Source organism: Silene latifolia, chromosome 2 (assembly GCF_048544455.1).
Source record: "Silene latifolia isolate original U9 population chromosome 2, ASM4854445v1, whole genome shotgun sequence".
In the NCBI taxonomy this organism is placed as follows: domain Eukaryota; kingdom Viridiplantae; phylum Streptophyta; class Magnoliopsida; order Caryophyllales; family Caryophyllaceae; genus Silene; species Silene latifolia.
In genome coordinates, this window is record NC_133527.1 from 197,519,227 (window position 1) to 197,532,881 (window position 13,655).

Here is a 13,655-nt window from a genome sequence, read left to right on the forward strand (position 1 = left end):
GAAATAGAGCCTTGAGTAACATCCTCAATAGAATAAAATTCCGGCAGAGAACCTTCAGAAGGTTATAAAGACTGAGAAAACCCAGCATAACTAATCACATGCCTTTCTACCTGACGCCAAACCTATAAAGAGGGTACGGAAAATAAATGAAAAGATCGAGAAGTTAACGATCACTAATAACTGTGCTTCACATTTCAATTTCAATCTATCTTTTTCTATAATTATCAGCTCAATGACAACCCGATACAAACCTCAGAACGGTAACTTGGTAGTTGGTAGCTTAGTTGACAACATCACATGTTCACAGGGCAACAAATTACCAGAGTGTACAAATCAGAAGAGACCGAGAACTGTAACTCCACTACAATGCTTTTAGTGAGAATAGAGCGAGAATAGAGCGATCCACAGATGAAGCAACATTAGAGCTAAGTTGTGGTCAGGTAAAAAAATCCACCAACAATTTCCTCTAGGAGCGAACAGAAAGTGCAACGAAGCCTTCAACATAAACTACAAGATAAGATGGCAAAGCACAAATAAATCTAAGATGCACTACATGTGACGAACAAATCAAAATATAGACACCCAAAGATGAACAACACATAGGCCACAAACTTCTATCTTCAAAACAAATGAAATAAATACATTTCTCCCATCTCCGGCCACAGTTTCGACCAATTTAAATAAAGTGATTTCAGAAACCAGAACCTAGTAAATCGTTCACGCAAAACCAGAAAGCAAACTAAATGTAAAATCTCCAAGACGCTCTGTAACAATCATCAGTGCGGATTAAAACCAACGTAGCCTGAAATCCAATTTAGTCACAGATTTATCAGAACATCAAACCAGGGTCATTAATCAATCAATCTTGAATTTACTAGTGTCTCAGAAACTCAATTTTGATTTCTCATTGACAATCTTCTCCATAAGTAACTACATGACAATAATCGAATACAAAAGTAAATCATCCGAGGAGCAATACATGACCATCACCAAAATCAAACCGCGATAATGATATGATCACAAGAGCGTAAACTAAATTCATACCTAATGACGACTTTTCCGGATGGTTAATATGTACCCTATCACAACCAACTTCAATGGATAGCCCGTGAAGCAACAAAGTTTCAGGAAAAAAAATCATGTCATACAGTCCTGGTGTTGCACTACAAGAACCACAACCAAGTTATAATTTCAGAAACTAGAAACCTTGCAGAAATTTGCGAAACCAGAAGTGAAATTTCAGAAACTAGAAACCTTGCAGAAATTTACGAAACCAGAAGTGAAACAAACAGCAAATATTCAAAAAATGCTAAAAAATACCAACATTTCCTCTATAAATCAAAGCCAATTAAGTCAGAGATATATCAAAACAAATGAATCATTATCAAACACCAGTGTCATCAATAAAAAATCATGATCGTCACTGTAGAAACGATTTCATTCAGACATTAACAAAACCTAAATTCTCAAGGAACAATCTCATTGATCGCTTTATTGTCAATAAAGCTTTTCATTCCCTTTTTCTTAGTTTAAAAATAGGAATCAATAACTTGCAACATAATCGCCATTTCAAAACAACACTCCTCTCATCTTATGTCGTGGTCTACGTTACTTAGACTCTGTTATTATAAAACTTCTTGATTTTCTTGGTGTAAAACCAAGCGTTTATACCATGTCCGAGTGTTGTAATCATGCTAAAGGGATGAACAGAATTATGTTCAATCAAACAAACTAACTGGTTTAAAAAAAATCTGAAACCCTAAAAGAATCACCACATCAAATTTCAATCAATTTAAAACAAGGCAATTTCACAATCTACAAATCTTTTAAAAATATTACCTTTATTAGAACCGATGATCAGTTCAACCTCTTACTACAACGGCTCTCTTCTCGCCCTTCTTTGGTGAACATTGATGTAATTCCCTCGATTTCAAAATTAGACATTAATGGAAGTTAGGGCTCTCCCCTAACAAGTTATAATTCTCACATGTCAAAATAACCAAGAATGTGAAAAATTTGTTCCAATGAGTTCTCATAAAATGATCTTATGGAAGAGAGCACCTGTACCAATTTGGATGTTTCTGCTCAATGATCTTCAGTTAACAATCTTCGCTAAAACAACCCAGAAACATGCATAGCACCACCAGACTAATAAAAAGTGAACTTCGATCATGAAGCAAAAAATTGAAACCGGGTTCCAACCGTCCTATGTTATATACTTGGCAAATCAAAAATATATAAAGAAAGACCTGCAGCGAGATAGAACCTGCGCTAGCAAAAAAAAGAGCCTCTGACCATGAAGCAAATCTAAACAAGGTCCACTGCACTGCACGTCGGCACCCACATTTATCATACCAGATGACTTTGTAGAAAATGAAAAAGCTCTGCTTGACGCCCAAAATATCGTGTCCCTAGTTTGAAAAGTGAGGCAAAATAGAATCACGGGATAAATAAACCTCAATAGTATTTAACAATAACCTGGAGATGTCTATCTGCTGGTAGTCTTGATCAACAAGCTTTGAAAGAGAGAATTATTCTTCATTTCACTTGGAAAACAAAGACAGAAGTTTTTGGTCTATCCAATGGTGTATAGTTAAAAGAATAGAAGCTACTGCGCAGTTCTCGTCCAAAAGACAATACGACTTCTCACAAATTGCAGATTAATGCTGCTACATTTGCGGGTGTCATATTTCAAAAGGCTTGCAGCACCTATTGCTACACTGGTACAGGAACTTGTGGCAGGAAGTCGGTTGGTGAGATAAAGTGATAAACTCTATTTTTCTGTCTTAGGTGCTTCAGCTGAATATTCTACGGCGTTCTGGGAATACATTTCTGGGTGTTGGCCGAGCATGATCAGCTTTACAATGCATATCTCCGTTTATTGTGGTTACGTCTTGGCGTCCTATACTTTAGGTGCTGCATAAACAAGTACGGAGTAATACCTCAAGTTGAAGTAGTAAAGACGAAGTCCAACTAAAGACAGTAACATCCTCAATAGGTGTAGAATTCTGGACAGGGAGCCTTCAAAAGCCTATAAAGATGAGAAAACTGGGTATCACCACTTCACCAGCCAAGTGCCTTTTTATATTACACCCAACATATAAATGTGTATGAAAAGACTGACAACTATCAATATTGCACTTAACAAGAAAGGACATGAGTAATGAAGAACAAAATCCAAGATACGGTAACAAGGAATTCATGAAGATTATGACACTGCAACGCTTGTCAAATATAGTTGCAGCACGCCAGAACCGAAGAGCAGACACACTAAATAGCAACTAGTGAGAACTTCCAAATGAAAACTCTGTCACATCCACAAGCGTCAAAGACACAGCGCCACAATTAAACAAAACATCAAGGAAGACGGAAAAAAGGCAACATCATGTTCACAGGACATTTACAAAAGGGCGACAAATTACCAGAATTTGCAGTTAAAAAGAGATAAGATGACAAAGCTCCAATAAAACGGAGAGGATCCACAGATGAAGCAACAATAGAGCTTCGTTCTGGTCAAGCAACAAAATCCACCAACATAAATGCTCGAAGATCAGCAATAGAAAGGGTAATGGAACCTTCAACGTAAACTAGAGATAAGATGACAAACCTTCAACAGCCAGTAAATGCTCGAAGATCAGCAATGTATGAATGGAGAGGAGATGCCCACACATTTGACAAGGAAGGTCCATACATAGGTGGTGACTTTTCCGAATAATCCAGATGGTTTGATCAGAAAGCTGATGGTGAACCGACCAAGGGGAATGTTAATACATGACCTTGCTTACTATTGGCCTGAATACACTCCCACGACTGCTCCTGCTGACTATGATAATATACTCTTCAGTATGTCCAAGTTCACTGGCCATGCTGTTCCTGTTGGACTTTATTTAGTAATTAATTGCCTAATAGGTTTATACCGATATTTTGGTGCAGCATTTGCATGGTTGGAGAGTAAGATGGGTGCTGACGCTTCACAGTTGATGAGTGAACTAAAGATCCAGGCAAGGAACGGTGCAATGTTCGGGTCAAGCGAACATAAGAAGTGTGTAAGAATTACCTTGGTTGGGAGCGATGATCAGTTCAACCTCTTACTACGAGGACTGTCTTCTCGCCCTTCTTCTTCAGACATTGATGGAATTCCTCCATTTCAAAATTAAAGTCAACGGGAGTTAGGAAGGCCCTCCCGTAGGAGCTACTCTCCCGTCTCAATCATTTGTTTACCGTTTTTGTTCTTAGTGAAGTGTATTTTAATCAAAGGTAAACAAACATTTGGGACGGAAGGAATACTATAATAGACAAATGAGGACTTACCAAGAATGTGCACACAACTACTGAACTATAGCTTTACCCAACTGAACAATTTGGAAGTTTCTGTTACGACAATCTTCAGTAAAAATCTTCGCCAAAACGTTCAAATAAATAAAGGTTGGCACATAACCAAGAAAATATGAACTTCCAACCATGAAGCAAAAATCGAAGCCGGGTGCCCGACCAACAGTTACTTGATTCCTGACAAATCAGAAGTAGTTAAAGAAAAACCTGGAACGAAAAAGCTTTATTTGACGTCCGAAAGAGCGTCCCTAGTTCAAAAAAAGAGCCAAACTCGAAGCATCACACAGGATAAATAGTCACATGAGAGGGGAACTAACTAGATGACTTCATAGAGAACAAAAGAGAGCTCTATTTGACGACCAAAGATATATAGTCATCAGTAGTATTAACAATAACCTGGACGAGGAAGGTGAACCCAGATGTTTATCCGTTGTGCAGTCTCGATCAACAAGCTTAAACAGCAAATGGCTACATCTGACATACGAAAACAATGACGGAAGTTTCTGGTCTATCAAATGGCACATAACTGAAAGGTCGTACAAAAGGCAGACGGACTTATAATGATTGCAGAATAATGCTATATTTGCAGGCCTTATAGTTGAAAGGGTTGAAGTTGTTATTGCTGAAAATCCTGTAGCTGGGATATGCTTTATTCTGTCCTAGACGTTGCATGCTGATGATCAAACTATGCAACAATATTACGATTCGTCCATTCAAACTTTTGTCATGTTAAAATTATGATATTAGTACAGTTTTCAAAACAGTGCTGTCGAAAACCTCACGTAAAGGACTGATGGAACATCAATGTTGTCAGGTTTCTGCAAAGAATATTAAACAAAACCACCATTAAGATTTTCAAAAATCAAGCCAGAAAATGAAACGGTGAAACCTCTTATATAGTTTCCTCATTTCTGCAGGAACAAAATCCAACAAATAATGTCAAGCAGCAACCTGAAAAAAAGACAGCTCCATTCCGAACAACTAGTGAAGATGAACAATAGAAGCAGCACATATGCTTGATTAATCTGAAAGCAATGCAATATGTTCATCTGCACACGACAGGAAGATAAGAAACTTACATTTGCAGACTTAGCAACCTTTGAATCTGTAGTCACCTCTCTTTATCCCCTTGTCAGGAGGTTCCTCTGCGCAGTTACAGTAAAAACAACTACTTAGGTACAAAAACATACGAAAAGAGTCATTAAAGTGGGAGCCTTGCAACATAATAGCCATGTCAATTACAACATTCCTCTTTACTCTTTACTCTGAGCTGCTGTTCAATTGGGAGCATAATTACAGATTTGTTAAAACAAAGTAACAGACGAAAAAGATACGGAATGTGCACAACTACAGATTTGTTAAAACAAATGAAGATTTACCAAGAATGTGCACAACTACAGCTTTACCCATCTGAACAATTTGGAACCTATTGAGAGTTTTATGGGTTGCCACTTGCCACAAAGCTAACAAAAAATGAACTTCCGATCATGAAGCAAAAGCCGTAACCATCGGCTGCTCACCCACATTTATCGAATTATTGACAATCAAAAGTAGGTGAAGAACACCCTGGAGCGCTGGAGCGGGAGGGCCACTACACTAACAAAAAATGAACTCTGATCATGAAGGAAAACAAAACAGGTCCTTTCACACATCTACCGGATTCCTGACAAATCAGAGATTTTAAAGAAAAACCTGGAACGAAAAAGCTCTATTTGAGAGCACAAAAGAGTCTCCTTAGGTCGAAAACAGAGCCAAACTCAAAACACCACACAGGATAAATAGCCATCAGTAGTATTTAACAATAACTTGGATGAGGAAGGTGAACCCAGATGTTTTATCCGTTGTGCAGTCTCGAACAACATTACATCTGACATGAAAACAAAGACGGAAGTTTCTTGTCTAACAAATGATAGAGAACCATTAGAAGCCTACAAAATTAAGAAAACTCGGCATCACCAATCACATCCTTTTCTACACAACGCCTAACCAATAAAGAGGGTGTGAAAAATTGAAAAAATTGACAAGTTAAGAATCTCAGACAACAGTTAACAAAAGAAGAATGTACGTACCCTGGTAGTTGGTATCACTATGCTTCACCATTCAATCTAACGGTCAGCTATAAAATCAAAGCCGTGGAATGTTATTTGATGTCTATCTAAATTTATTTTGTTATAACTATCGACTCAACAACAACCTCGCATACAATCCTCAGAACACCCTGATCGGATATTAAAATTCCTCCACAGACTTAGAAATGCAGCTGGGCCTATAGCTAAAGCATTCTGATTATCAAACTACGCCACAATATTACGATTGGTCCAATCAAATTTTTGTGTTGTCAAAATTGATACTCGTACAGTTTTTTTCTGAACATTGTTGTCTAAAACCTCACATAAAAGGACCGATGGAACATCAATTTTGTCAGGTTTCTGCAAAGAATATTAAACCTCTTATTATTAGTTCCGAACAAAATCCAACAAAGAATGTCAAACAGCAACCTGAACAGAGACAGCTCTACTCCGAACAACTAGTGAAGATGAACAATAGAAGCAACATATATGCTTGATTACTCTGACAGGAATGCAATAAGTTCATCTGCACACGACAGGAAGATAAGAAAATAGCAAACGAAAGCCAATGGCTACCAACAAACAGAGAACCAAACAATATCCAACTGATAAGAAGTAACCCTTAGCAGGCTCCACATTAACGTATCGTTGAAGTTTGATCACTTACATATGCGAACAAACGAAAGCCAATGGCTATCAACAACCAGGGGATCAAACAATATTCAACTGATAAGATGTAACCCTTGGCAGGCTCCACCTAATAGTGAAGTTGCTCATTAACATTTGTGGATATAGCAACCTTTGAATCTGTACTCACCTCTCTCTATCCCATGCCAGGAGGTCCTCATGTGCAGTTGCAGTTAAAAAAACGAGAACCCTTATTGACATCATCACATGTTTCGCGAGACAAGGCATCAAATAGCAAATCAACTACTACTATTTTGTCTAGGGCTCTAGGCATAACAATGATCAACCTTGCAGAGACTTTTACCAAAATCAGAATCAAAACAAGCTGCTGCAAAACATCCAAAGACACCAAAAATACCAACCGCATCATTATCAAACGTCATACCCAATGCTCAAGGAACAGTCACATTCATCATTAACTACTAACCCAAACATCAATCATGAAAACCGAACATGTAAAACGACTAACTGTCAATTCTCAACCTTGCAAATGGGCCATGTTTACTTTTATCTTCAAAACAAATCAATTACATTCTCTTTATCCTCTGTGTAGTGGTTAATGAACCACAGTTGCAAACAATTTAAACAAAGTGATTTCAGAAACCAGAACTTGGTGAACTGCTCACTGAAGCCAGAAAGCAACAAGCTGTGAAATTTTCAGGACGCGCAAAAAATACCACCAACGTCGATCATAATAATCAGCTTAACTTATCAAATCATCCAAGGAGCAATACTTGATCATCACCGAAATCAGAGCACAATCATCATCACACAAGCATAAAAATAATTCATAGCTAATGATGAATTTTCCGGATGGTAAATTTAAACCCTAACACAACAATGTAGATCATCCATAATTGCCACTTTAAAACAACATTTCTTTCATCTTATGTCATGGTCTACGTTACTTGGACTATTATTAAAAAACTTACGGAATTTTTTTGGCGTTTGTACCGATATTTTGGTGCAGCGTCCTATCACAACAATTTCAATCATCACATAATTGCCACTTCAAAACAGCATTTCTTTCATCTTATGTTGTGACTACGTTACTTGGATTCAGTTATTAAAAAACTTCTCAATTTTTTGGGCGTTTGTACCGATTTTTTTATGCAGCATTTACATGGTTGGAGAGTAAGACCGGCCAGGAAGTTCACAACTGATGAGTGAACTAAAGATCCAAGCAAGGAAGGCTGCAATGTTCAGGTCAAGTGTTGATAAGAAGTGTGTTAGAATTACCTTGGTTAGAAGTGATGATCAGTTCGACCTCTACCTCTTACTACGAAGACTTTATTCTCGCCCTTTTTAGTTAGACATTGGTGGAATTACCTCCATTTCAAATTCGAAGTAAACGGTAGCTAGGAAGCCCTCCATTAGCAAGCTAATAATACTTACATGAGGATTTACCAAGAATTTGCAGGGGTGCACCTTTACCGGTTTACCCGACTGAACAGTTTGGCAGTTTCGGTTCCAACAACCTACAGTTAAGAGTCTTCACCCAAATGGTCAAATAATGAATTTGCGCGCAAAACTGAACTTCCGATCTTGAAGCTAAAATCAAAAACCGAGTGCCCAGCCACATTTATTGGATTCTTTGATGCCCAAAAGATAAGTCTCCCCACTTTGAAAAGAGAGCCTCACTCGAAACACCATAGTATTTGCTGGATTAGGAAGTTGAACCCAGATGTCTATCTGCTGTGAAGTTTCTATCAATAGGCTTAAAGAGCAGAAGGCTTCATTTGACATATGCAAACAATGATGGAAGTTTCTGGTCTATCAAATGGTATAATAACTGAAAGGTCGTACAGAATGCACATGACTTGTGACAAATTGCAGAATAGTGCACTATATTTACAAGGGGTTACAATGGAATGGGTTGACGCTGCTATTGCTGAAAAACATGTAACTGTGTAAGATCTATTTTCTCTCTTAGGTATTGCAGCTGATTATTCCAAGGCAATCCGGGCTTAACAATCTGTGCTTTATTGGAGTAAAATTAATTAGCAATCCTACGCATATCGCATTTCTGTATTGATATGCTTTGGCTGCTTACGCTGTAAGTTTCAGTTATGAAGCGAACAATTGCAGGAACAGGAAATATAGCCTCAAGTACTAAAGAAGAATTGCATCTAAAGACAGCAACATCCTCACTAGATGTAGAGCACTGGCATCAATAGTCACATGCCCTTCTAGATGAGACCAATAAAAAGAGTATGAAAAGATTGACATGTTAAGGATCACAGACAGTATTTCAAAAGAAGAAAGAAGGAAAGTATGTACCGTGGTATCAGTATGCTTTCAGGCTGCAGGCTAGTAAACAATCTACTTTCACATTTTTTCGATGTTTCACCAAGTAAAGCACCCAATGGAAGAAGTCAGCTGAACAATTGAAGCCTTGGAATGTTACTTTATGTCTATCTTAAATCAGTTTTCTAAGTAATCTTGACAGCAACCCCGCGTCCATACCTCAAAAATGTCTGATCGGATATTTAAATTACTCTACGAACTTAGAAATACAGCTTGGCCAATAGCTAAAGCGTGCGGATGATTGATCACTGCCACAGTATTACGATACGTTCTATCGGGCTTTTGTGATCTCAGAATTATAAACACAGAGAACATTAATGTTACTCGTACTATATATTTCAATCAATCCCATCAAGTCAAAGCATCAGTTTTAGTCTGATATTTTCAAGATAGTTGTGTATAAACCTTCGTCAACGCAGCAACCAGGGAGGCATTAAACAAGGTTGAAACCTCTTAAAGCCCCAAATTTTGCAGAAACTAAACCAACAAATAATTTCAAACATCAATCAGAACAATAGCCAGCACAACCCGAGCAACTAGTGATGAATAACAGTAGAAGTAGCAGGCAGCTTATGCTTGATTCATCTGAAAGCCAAGCAACAAGTTCATCTGCACCCAACAGGAAGATAAGAAACTAAGCAAGAATTGAAACCCAAAGGCTGGAAACAACTAGCAGAACACTACATAATCACACTGACATAAAGTAACCTTTAGCAGGCTTCATATAAACAGTATCATTGAAGTGTGCTCCTTACACTTGCGGACATAACCATATTAGAATCATCAAAGATGACAACATTTGGTGATCTAACCATCAAAATATAGAACTAAAAAATGGTAACAATATCAAATAAATAAGCTCCCAAGAAAATGTATAGCATAAATATATCACCATATTATACCAAAAGCATAAATCCACATCACTACCAACTGATTCCTGAAGTAGCAAAGTGAAGAGCAATAGAACCTTCAACTTGAATATGAAATAAGATGACAGAACTCGTAAAGAAATCTAAGGAACAAATTAGAATAAGTAAATGCGCAGAGATTAAAGACGAAAAAGGATATAGCAACACCCGTGGAATCACACCACTATCCATCCCATGCCAGGAGGTCCTCTTGCTGAAGTACTGCCGTAGAAAAATCACTACCAACTGATTCCTGAAGTAGCAAAGTGAACAGCAATAGAACCTTCAACTTGAATATGAAATATGATGACAGAACTCGTAAAGAAATCTAAGGAACAAATTAGAACAAGTAAATGCTCACAGACTAAAGACGAAAAAGGATATAGCAACACCCGTGGAATCACACCACTCTCCATCCCATGCCAGGAGGTCCTCTTGCTGTAGTACTGCCATACAAAAATCCACTTAGCTACATAAACACGCACCAAACATGCGAAAGATTCGCTAATGTGTGAGTCTTGCAACATAATAGACATGTCAACTTTAAAAATTTATTTACCTTGTGTTTCTGATATATCAAGTGGGAGCATAATTAGGATTCAAGAATACAAACTGACAGACTAAATATAGTTCTGAAAGACTGAAACCCTGATAATTGGAACCTGAGGCAGAGCATACACCATATAGCTTTATCCTTTGTGAATTGTGACCATTCTTTAATATTCACCGAGATAGGGCGACAAATCAACAACTAAGTCCAGGCCTAACAATGATCAAACCTTGCAGATCGTTCACCAAATTCAGGAGCAAAACAAGCTGCAAAACATCCAAAGTAATTAAAAATACCGACAGTTTTTCTGCTCTTGAATTGAAATTGACATGACAGTCGGTTCAGTCACATTATACCACAATATCATTAAACTTAATATCCCAATGCTCAAGAAACGGTCACATTCATCATTACCTACTAAACCAAACCTTGTCTTCAAGCTATGAAAACCAAAGCCTTTTGTAGCAATTAACTGACCAACTTTCAACCTTGAAAAACATATACGGAGTATTTTATCTTCAAAACAGATCAATTACATTTCTTCCGTCTTCAACCTTAAATAAAGTTGGTTCATAAACCAGAACCTAAACCATTAATCCGAAACTAGAAAGCAGACCGGCTGTGAAATTTCCAAGATGCTCAGGATATACCAGCAGAGTTACTGCAAACAATCATCAGTGCGGATTAAAATCAAAGTAACCTGAACAGAATTACCAGAGCATAAAACTCAATTCTCAATGAGAATCTTCTCCTTCATAAGGGCATGACAATACAACAATTTTCAAAATCAACTCATCCGAGGAGCAATATTTAATCATCACCGAAATCAAAGCACCATAATCATCAGAAGAACATACACACAATTTACCTGAAGAGGAATTTTCCGGGTGGTTAACATGTACCTTCTCACAGCCAAATTCAATCATACGAATGGTCGAATGGATAGCAAGGGAAGCAACAGACTTTTAGGAAAAAAAAAATTCTCTCATACATTCCAGGTGTTGTATTACAAGTTCTACATACCATGTAATTTCAGAAACTAGAACCTTACAGAAATTTACAAAACCAGAAGCAAAATTTTCAGAAACTAGAAAACTCAGAAACCAGAAGGGAAACAAGCAGGGAAAGATTCAAAAGATCCTCAAAAACTACAAAGATGTTCTTTATAAATCAAAGCTATATTTAAATCAGAGATATATAAGATCAAAAGAATCATTGTCAACATCAGTGTCATCAATAACTCGTGATCTTCATTATCAAATTGTGCTCAATCAAAAACCCTAAATTCCCGAGGAACAGTCTCATTAATCATCTATCTCAATAACTTGCAACATAATTGCCACTTCAAAACAACATTCCTCTAATCTTATGTCGCGATCTATGTTACTTAGACTCGGTTTTTAAAACTTCCCTATTTTTTGGTTTAAAAATAGGAAATCAATAACTTGCAACATCATTGCCACTTCAAAACAACATTCCTATAAGCCTATGTCGTGGTCTACGTTACTTAGACTCGTTTATTAAAAACTTCTCGATTTCTTGCTTTAAAACAAAGCGTCCATAGTCCATGCCACATCGGAGCGTCGTAATTAGGGTTTAGGGAAGAGCAGAATTATGTTCAATCAAACAAACTAACTGATAAATAAAAAAAATCTGAAACCCTAAAAGAATTACCACTTCAAATTTCAATCAAATTAAAACAACGCAATTTCAGAAGCTACAAAACCTTTATAACATTCAAAATCGTAAATTGATTGCGATCTCCACTAAAAACAAGAACCCTAATTGTAATTAAACAGAATCGAAAACAAGAACCCTAATTCTAATTAAACAATAAAATCAAATCAGGTGAGAGATGAGTTTAATTACGTCATCATCAAAATTAGGGCACAAAAAAGCATATCATGAAAACATTAAACGAAAATTATCTCTAATAACGATAATCAACAAGGGAATTAAAGTAGAATCATATCGAATCAATATCATATTGTAAATTTGTAATAATAACACAAATTATTGAAACCGTCCTAAGTTAAGAAACACTCACAACCGATTCAAATAAGGCACAAATAAAAGAAGAATAGGGAGAGGTCCTATCATATCGAAGACGGGAGAGAATACGAAGACGAATAATAGCGCGAGGAAAATTACGAGGGAAAACAATGGAGGTTGAGGTGTGTTGTGTGTATATATAGGGAAGGAATTATTACCGTTACGTTGTTGACACTTGACAGTCGATATCCCCGCGTTTTTGTGTTGTTAAAGTCGGTGTCGTAAAAGAGACAGCTATGGATTGGAATGACTACACGGCCCAAGTCTTTTTGGCTTGGTTTGGCCCATTCTAATTATTTTGCCCATGAAATTTCATGGGCTGTTTGTGTTTGGTCTAAAGTGTTTTTTTTTTCTTTTTTCAGCAACTTTTTTATAGGACCGTCCTATAGTATATGACTGGTCCAATAGGAGAAAAGTTCAAGCAAAAGCGTTTAGATATTAAGTTTTGATTTTATTTTGATAACTTTATACTTTATAATGAAAACTAACATATTTAAATATATAAGTTATTAATTTAAAATATCAGGCTATTAAAATAAAAATATTATTTCATATTTTTGTTAAGTAATGTTGTTGGGCCTGACTAAAATCAAATATTGAAAGTAGTGTTTCTATTAAAACACAAGTTTGTTCTCGTTACATCGCACTAAAACTTAACAATTGTCTTTAAAAGCTTACCTTAATAAAGTATACTAATTTTCAAATGATAAGTTTACTAGTGGAAAAACACAAGTTTTACAATGTTCTACT

At 36.7% G+C, this 13,655-nt stretch overlaps 1 long non-coding RNA gene across 7 annotated transcripts; it reads right to left on the reverse strand.

Annotated features, from left to right (window-relative positions):
• Window positions 1-246: 246 nt before the first annotated feature.
• On the reverse strand, window positions 247-12,672 carry LOC141644321 (uncharacterized). 7 transcript variants are annotated; one of them, XR_012544002.1, is made up of 9 exons: window positions 11,268-12,672; window positions 10,863-11,119; window positions 10,665-10,749; window positions 5,412-10,586; window positions 5,284-5,381; window positions 4,729-5,150; window positions 3,608-4,509; window positions 3,423-3,509; window positions 247-3,031 (listed from the first exon to the last, which is right to left on the reverse strand). It is a non-coding gene; the product is annotated as an uncharacterized LOC141644321 (long non-coding RNA). The 7 variants fall into 7 exon arrangements; XR_012543999.1 differs by having other exon boundaries at window positions 5,412-10,749; XR_012544001.1 differs by having other exon boundaries at window positions 5,412-10,556; window positions 10,665-11,119.
• Between the last annotated feature and the right edge of the window lie 983 nt (window positions 12,673-13,655).